The sequence below is a fragment of the Penaeus vannamei genome, chromosome 8, assembly GCF_042767895.1.
Source record: "Penaeus vannamei isolate JL-2024 chromosome 8, ASM4276789v1, whole genome shotgun sequence".
Classification (NCBI taxonomy): Eukaryota; Metazoa; Arthropoda; class Malacostraca; order Decapoda; family Penaeidae; genus Penaeus; species Penaeus vannamei.
This window is the reverse complement of record NC_091556.1, coordinates 46,463,452-46,470,951: the sequence shown is the minus strand read 5'-3', so window position 1 is coordinate 46,470,951 and position 7,500 is coordinate 46,463,452. Positions and strand designations below refer to the sequence as shown.

Below are 7,500 nucleotides of genomic sequence, written 5' to 3'. Positions count from 1 at the left end.
CAGACGGAGACAACCCCTTCCTGCTTACACGCGAGAAGGATGAACAAAAAAAATATCTGGGTTAGAGCGTCGCAGGAAATCCTTAGTTGGTCCCACGGGAGCGAGCGGCGCGGGTGGATGCGATCGGCTCCCCGGCTCGCGAGGTGACTGGCCAGGCAGGGGTGGGGGATGGGGGGGGAGGAAACGAGAGTGGGCGGAATCGAGAGTTGGGGCGTGAGCATCATGCACTCTATTAAGGCATGTGGGTGGAGGGACTGATAGGTAAACAAATTGATATCTAAATAAAGACACACACACAAATACGAGTATATATACATATATATACACACACATGTATATATGTATATATGTGTGTGTGTGTCTATATATATATATATATATATATATATATATATATATATATATATATATATATATATACATATACACACACACACACACACACACACACACACACACACACACACACATATATATATATATATATATATATATATATATATATATATATATATATGTATATATATATGTATATATTTGTATATGTGTATACCCCATTGTCTTTTTATCTTGAGGGCAGATGACTATCAGAAACACAGATAAGAGAGACACTTTGCACTTTTATCACCAAGCTGTTTATTCCACCGGGACTGTCAGCTTGAAGATCCTGAGCGATTGACCTCGAGGAGCCAAGCCCTCCAAGGTCCTCTTCCCTGCGCCTTCGACCTTCCAGCCACCTCCCAGTGCCAGTCAGTGTGCCTCTTAGTGTCACCTCGTGTCATCTGCCAAGGTCAATCCAGGTCGCCGAGAGCTTTACTCTGATTTAAGATGGTCCTTTTTCAAATAAAAGCAGCTACAGTACGCTCCATATAGTCATACAGAAGTCATTTTGTCTAATTTTGTAGTATTTCTTTCTTATGAGAACTGAAGTAAACTGCCTTCATTGGGTATGGTGTATTTCTTTCCGTTGAAGTGAAGGTCGGTTACGAGTAATCAGCTGTTTTGATTCGTGCGGCAGAGACACCTCGACCACGCAGAGAGGCCGCCGGGGAGAGACATTTTGGGGAAAGGGTTGGCGGCGATGCAGCTGGTCGTCGGCGAATAGGCTGCATGGGGCGTGTGTGTGTGTGTTTGTGATGTTTATGATCTCAGTAACAGCAAGGCACACACACACATATACATGTGTGTGTGTGCGTGTTTATGTTCTCAGTATCAGCAAGGCACACACACATATATATACATGTGTGTGTGTGCGCGTGTGCGTGTTTATGTTCTCAGTATCAGTAAGGCACGCACACATATATATACATGTGTGAGTGTGCGTGTTTATGTTCTCAGTATCAGCAAGGCACGCACACATATATATACATGTGTGAGTGTGCGTGTGTGCGTGTTTATGTTCTCAGTATCAGCAAGGCACGCACACATATATATACATGTGTGTGTGTGCGTGTGTGCGTGTTTATGTTCTCAGTATCAGTAAGGCACGCACACATATATATACATGTGTGTGTGTGCGTGTGTGCGTGTTTATGTTCTCAGTATCAGCAAGGCACGCACACATATATATACATGTGTGTGTGTGCGTGTGTGCGTGTTTATGTTCTCAGTATCAGCAAGGCACGCACACATATATATACATGTGTGTGTGTGCGTGTTTATGTTCTCAGTATCAGCAAGGCACGCACACATATATACATGTGTGTGTGTGCGTGTGTGCGTGTTTATGTTCTCAGTATCAGCAAGGCACGCACACATATATATACATGCGTGTGTGTGTGTTTGTGATGTTTATGTTCTCAGTATCAGTAAGGCACGCACACATATATATACATGCGTATGTGTGCGTGTGTGCGTGTTTATGTTCTCAGTATCAGCAAGGCACACACACACATATATATACACATGCGTGTGTGTGCGTGTGTGCGTGTTTATGTTCTCAGTATCAGCAAGGCACACACACACATATATATACATGTGTGTTTATGTGTATATGTGTGTGTGTGTGTGTGTGTGCGTGTTTATGTTCTCAGTATCAGCTGGCATTGGCATCACCAATTTCCTCAGGCACACTTTCTCAGCTTCTTTTGCCTTGTGAAGCAAATTGTTTTCATTTTCTTCTCAGTTTTAGGGGAAAAAGGGCTCTGAGGAAATCATGAGATGTCTGCGACCACATCAACGCTCAGGGAAAATATGAAAATAATAACAGATTAATCAAGAAAAAATCTTATCGACCTGAAAACCCTATGAGACTGAGCGATAAGACGATAAGCTTCGTTCAATACATGCACACACACACACGCACACGTACACGCGCACACACACACGCACACGTACACGCGCACACACACACGCACACACACACACACACACACACGCACACGTACACGCGCACACACACACGCACACACACACACACACGCACACGTACACACACACACACACACACTCACACACACACACACCCACACACACACGTACACGCACACGCACACACACACACACGCACACACACACACACACACACACACACACACACACACACATACACACACACACACACACACACACACACACACACACACACACACACACATATATATATATATATATATATATATATATATATATATATATATATATCCGCGTGTGTGTATGTGCAGTCTGTAGTGCACACATAAATCTGTGAGTGTGTGTGTGGGTGTATTATATAGTATATAGGCGGTATATACGTGTATTGAACCCAACTTATCGTTCAGTGTCTCAAAAGGCTTTAAGGCCAATATAAGATTTGTTATTGACATCTATTATTTCTATACACAGACATATATGTGTGTGATGTATAAAGTACAGATGTTTGTGTGCTTGTGTGAAAGACATTCTGCCTTTCAAATTGCATATACACTAAACACGAGTACATATAAATGTTGAAAAATAACAAAACATCCTTTAGAATTGACGGCGACAAGAAAAAAAGAGAGAGAGAAAAAAAGAAAACAAAGGGCAAAGGAATCAGAGAAAGAGGATCCAATTCCCTTTGCGGTCGTCGCTTTGCCTCGCTCGGCCTTCTCAGGTGTTGAAAAATCTCTTCATCGGGACTGCGAGGAATGCGAAGTATCCTTGGATCGGATCGGATCGCATTCTTGATCGTCTATCGGAGCGGCAACTGGAGTACGGGTTTTCGATCTCGATGCTCTTTTGTTTTTCGTCGCGTGAGAATAAATTTTGGTTTATGAGCTTATATAAAGCTATAGGGGAAGGGACAGAGAATAAGGAGAACGAAGATGATGCCATGAAAAGAAGAGGTGGCAAAAATGGAGGAAATAGTAAGAAAAAAGGAAGAGATGGAAAAATAACAGAAAACGTAATAATAGTAATAATGGTAATAATACCAATGATAGCAATATCGATGATTATTCAACAGCAACAAATACACTAACAACTACAGCAAATAAATCATTACCAACAACAGCAACAGTAATGATAATGATGATAACAACAACACGATAAGGAGATAAAAGCAATAAATCCATCTCGCTTCTAGGAAATCTCATTCATATCTCGCACTTTCCAAAAATCGTCCTTTTATCACCCAAAGTAGACGTCCAGTTGGCTACGAGACAGATGAGTGCTGTTGGTATGATTGCAAGGAAGGGAGGAACGTAGTCTGTTTTCGTATTTTCTGAATAGACATAAGAAAAAGATAAAGATGCTAGCTGTAGTAGTTGTAGTAATAGCAGAAGTAGCAGTTGTAGCCGTAGTTGCAAAAACACAGAGGCGTGGGAATAGCTGTGAGGGTGGTGGTGGTGGTAGTAGTGTAGTAGTAGAAGTAGTAGTAGAAGTAGTAGTAGTAGTAGTAGTAGTAGTAGTAGTAATAGTAATAGTAGTAGTAGTAGTAGTAATAGTTGTTGTTGTTGTTGTAGTAGTTGTTGGTGGTGGTGTTGTAGTAGTAGTAACAGCAGTAGTTGTAATTGTAGCAATAGTAGTAGTAGTAGAAGCAGTAGTGGTGGTGATAGCAACAGTAATAGTGTTGGAGGATTTGGAGTAGGTAGTAGCAGTAGCAATAGCAGCAGAGTGTAATATTAACAGTGTGTAGTAACAATATTGATGGTTCGGAAGTCAGGACATTAGGGCATGAACCACAGACGAAACAGACGGCGGTAGTTACAGCACTAACAGCAAAAGTCCTCCTAAAAACAAAACAAAAAATAAAAAAAAACTAAAAGCAAGACTGAACCGGGAGCAAACAAGACAAGATGACGCCTTCAGACAGCTGGCTTGCTCACGAAGAGGAAGACCATTGCGACCTATGATAATGTTGTCAGGCGATTTTGTAGTTGTGGTTGTACCATCCGGTGATTCACAGTTATTTCTCGGAGAATGCTCTCTACCCTAAGGGCCAGGCTGTCACGAAATGATATCTGAAAGGTTTTTCTGTTGTTGTCACTAACGAGAAGAAATGAGGAACGTGTAATGGGAAAAAAAGAAGGAAAGGAGCATGAATGTGAATATGTCATTCGAGTTTCCTGCTTTTGACAGAAATATTCAGCAAAAATATCTTAGGAGAAAAATGAATAAAAAAAAAAAAAAATCTGTGAAAGGAAGGACATGGAAATAACAACGAGAGGACCAAGTTAACTTCAAGAATTTAAAACTGGGGCGCCACCTCGAGTTAAAAACTGAAAACGCCAAGAGTTGACAGTTAGACAAAAGCACTTCATGACTTCAGACGGCGGTTGGCTTCATAATCAGAACTGCTCTCTCAGAATGCTGTTTGTGTGGCGGTGTTAGGCAGAGAGACCTGTGGAAAATACACATCTGGTATTAGCGATGAGTTAATTCTTTTAAAAGGGCTTCCCTTAAGATATAAAAAAGTGAGTATCGCTCTTGACGTTACTCAAATGGTGACATGTAATCATTTAAGAAGGATTTTGTTGTATTCCCCCCCCCCCTCTCTCTCTCGTCCTTCCTCTTTCCTTATACCCTCTCTGTCTCTCTTCCTCTTCCTCTATACCCTCTCTCTCTGTCTACCCCCCCTCTCTCTCAATATATATATATATATATATATATATATATATATATATATATATATATATATATATACACACACACACACACACACACATCGATGGCGTCTCCTGGTAGAGACAAACGATATTTTCTTCATATATATTATCTATTAATACATAAATACATGCATATACATTCATATATAATCTCCATGTGTTAATCATAGAAGTAACCTGTAAAAGTTTATGTTTACCCCCCCCCCCCCTCCACACACACACGTAACCAGAAGTCATTATTTTTCCAGATGAAACAATAAAGCATAAATAGACAAGAACGTAAATAAAATTCAGTTCACTTTTTTCCCTCCATTCTGGGCGAGGCCGGTTTTCAAGGTTAGGCAGCGTCTGGCCGGCGGCTTGGCGTAGGTTTTCGCTGGGACAAGAAATCCTATATTTAGTTGCGTAAAATACAGTCATTTATATGCATTTCGTCTCTATGATTGTGCGTGTGATTGCCCGTGTTCATGTAGTCGTATAAAAGTGTTAAAACAGGGCTATGTTTTAGATGAGATGCTTATCTGTGTTTATTATTAGTGTATACATCAGGTTTCGTGACATGGACACGGGCTATGATTTTTTCATGGCCAGGTAAAGCGGTTTTATGCTAAAATGTGCTTCTATTCCAGCTATTTTCTCGCTTCATCTAGCTTTTTTTAAATTATTAACCCAGAGGATAAAATGGCAGTTACCGGGTAATCCGACGAATTTACAGCCTCGGGTATTTCTAGCGACCTCGTCTCTCTGTAGGAATTCAGTTTCGAATAAATATAGATTAAGGATAGAAGTAAAATAATGGTACAATCCAATATATATATATATATATATATATATATATATATATATATATATATATATATATAAACCAAATGCTGTACTGATGAAATTAGTCTTTTTTACCTAAAGCCATCGTACTATGACAGCAACGCACAGCCCAACGTCAGAGCGAACAGGTGTAAGTTGTATCGGTTTTTGCCTGGGTTGTTGAGCAGAATGAGAAAGGAAGGAAAGAGAGAGAGAGAGAGAGAGAGAGAGAGAGAGAGAGAGAGAGAGAGAGAGAGAGAGAGAGAGAGAGAGAGGGAGAGAGAGAGAGAGAGAGAGAGAGAGAGAGAAGCGCCTATAACCGGGGAGCCAAATATCAACCAATAATTGTGTAAAGAAAATTAAGCGAATTTGGAAATTATTTTTACAAACTCAAAGTACCTCATGAATGAGCAGTTCTCAAACTATCGTTGAGTAATAATCAATGATGATAGACTAGTTATAACACTGTACTGGAATTTGATGGAAATTATCGCGCAATTTTGAATGGTAAAGCTGCACTTTAATGCTACGAAATACATTTACATTACGTGGATTGAACAGTCCTTCCTTACCTTGTCTTGAAAAAAACAAAAATTGCAATGCTATTTTTATACATTATCCTAAAGAATATTGTACCTAATACCGCATTTACTTCATTGACTTTTAAAGCAGGTTTGAGAGCCGAAACTAACGGGGTTTCAGAAGGATTCGGCGGCAGCACAGACGTGTCCAGCGTTCGAGTCCCTTGTCGGGTGTAGAATGTCCCGGAAGGTTCTTTGGGCGGGTCTGGCGCGTGTTTCCGAAAACTGGTTCTCAAAATGGAGTGAGAAGGCGGGCAAGGGTCGTCTACTTGGGGCTGTAACAGTCTTAGACGTTACAGACTCTGAGCAAATATGTTTTATTTATTTTCACTGGCGTCTCTTGGAGTGAGAGGAGCATGAGGCCCCCTATTGCACGGCGAGGGACGAACGTGAATAAATATCCTCTGCATTTTCAAGCTGTCTCACTCAGTTAAATGTTATGGTAATGGTGAGAGATAATGAAGAAAGGGACAAATGACAAGATAGACATGAAGAAACAAATGAGAGTACAAAGAAGATACGAAACTAAATACTCATCGACATAATAGTTATCGAATTATCACTCCTATTTCAAACACCCGCATCCCTTTCTTTTCCTAGTGTGTCAAGAAAGTCAGTAAAAAGAATTCGTTCATTGGACCTTGGCTTTGTGTTGCACTTGTGTTTGACTTTTTAGTAATTCCCATGAAAGTTGGCAAACTCGCATCTCATGAAACTCATGTGTGTGTGTGTGCGTGCGTTCGCGGGAGGGAACTTGGTGGGAAGCCTCGTCTGAGCTGCAAGTCCAGTCGCCGCCGAGTCCTCGCAACGTGACCTACGTGCTCCTCGTGCTAACTCTACTGGTATCTACACTTGGTATTTCAGCTCGCTTTTGTTGGGGGGGGGGGGTTCTGCTGAACAAACGAGGATTGGTTATTTGGAAAAGGGAGATTGTCAGGGTTTTGTTACATGTTAAATTTAGCAATGAGTTATTTTCTTATGATAAGACAAGAGAGAGAGAAAAAAAACATGGATAATGCAAAGGGAGACATGCACTGTATTATCGCATC

General features: G+C 40.7%; 1 protein-coding gene across 4 annotated transcripts in view; it reads left to right on the top strand.

Moving 5' to 3' along the window:
• The first annotated feature begins 643 nt into the window (after nt 1-643).
• Nucleotides 644-7,500, top strand: part of LOC113824614 (thymidine phosphorylase) — a 20,918-nt gene continuing 14,061 nt past the window's right edge. The window contains exon 1 of one of the 4 annotated variants that reach the window (XM_070124803.1): nt 644-749. The gene's annotated coding sequence lies outside the window, so the exon portion shown is untranslated. Of the gene's footprint in view, nt 791-7,147; nt 7,307-7,500 lie in introns of those variants that run through there. The other 3 variants (XM_070124804.1, XM_027377374.2, XM_027377373.2) reach the window with 3 other exon arrangements.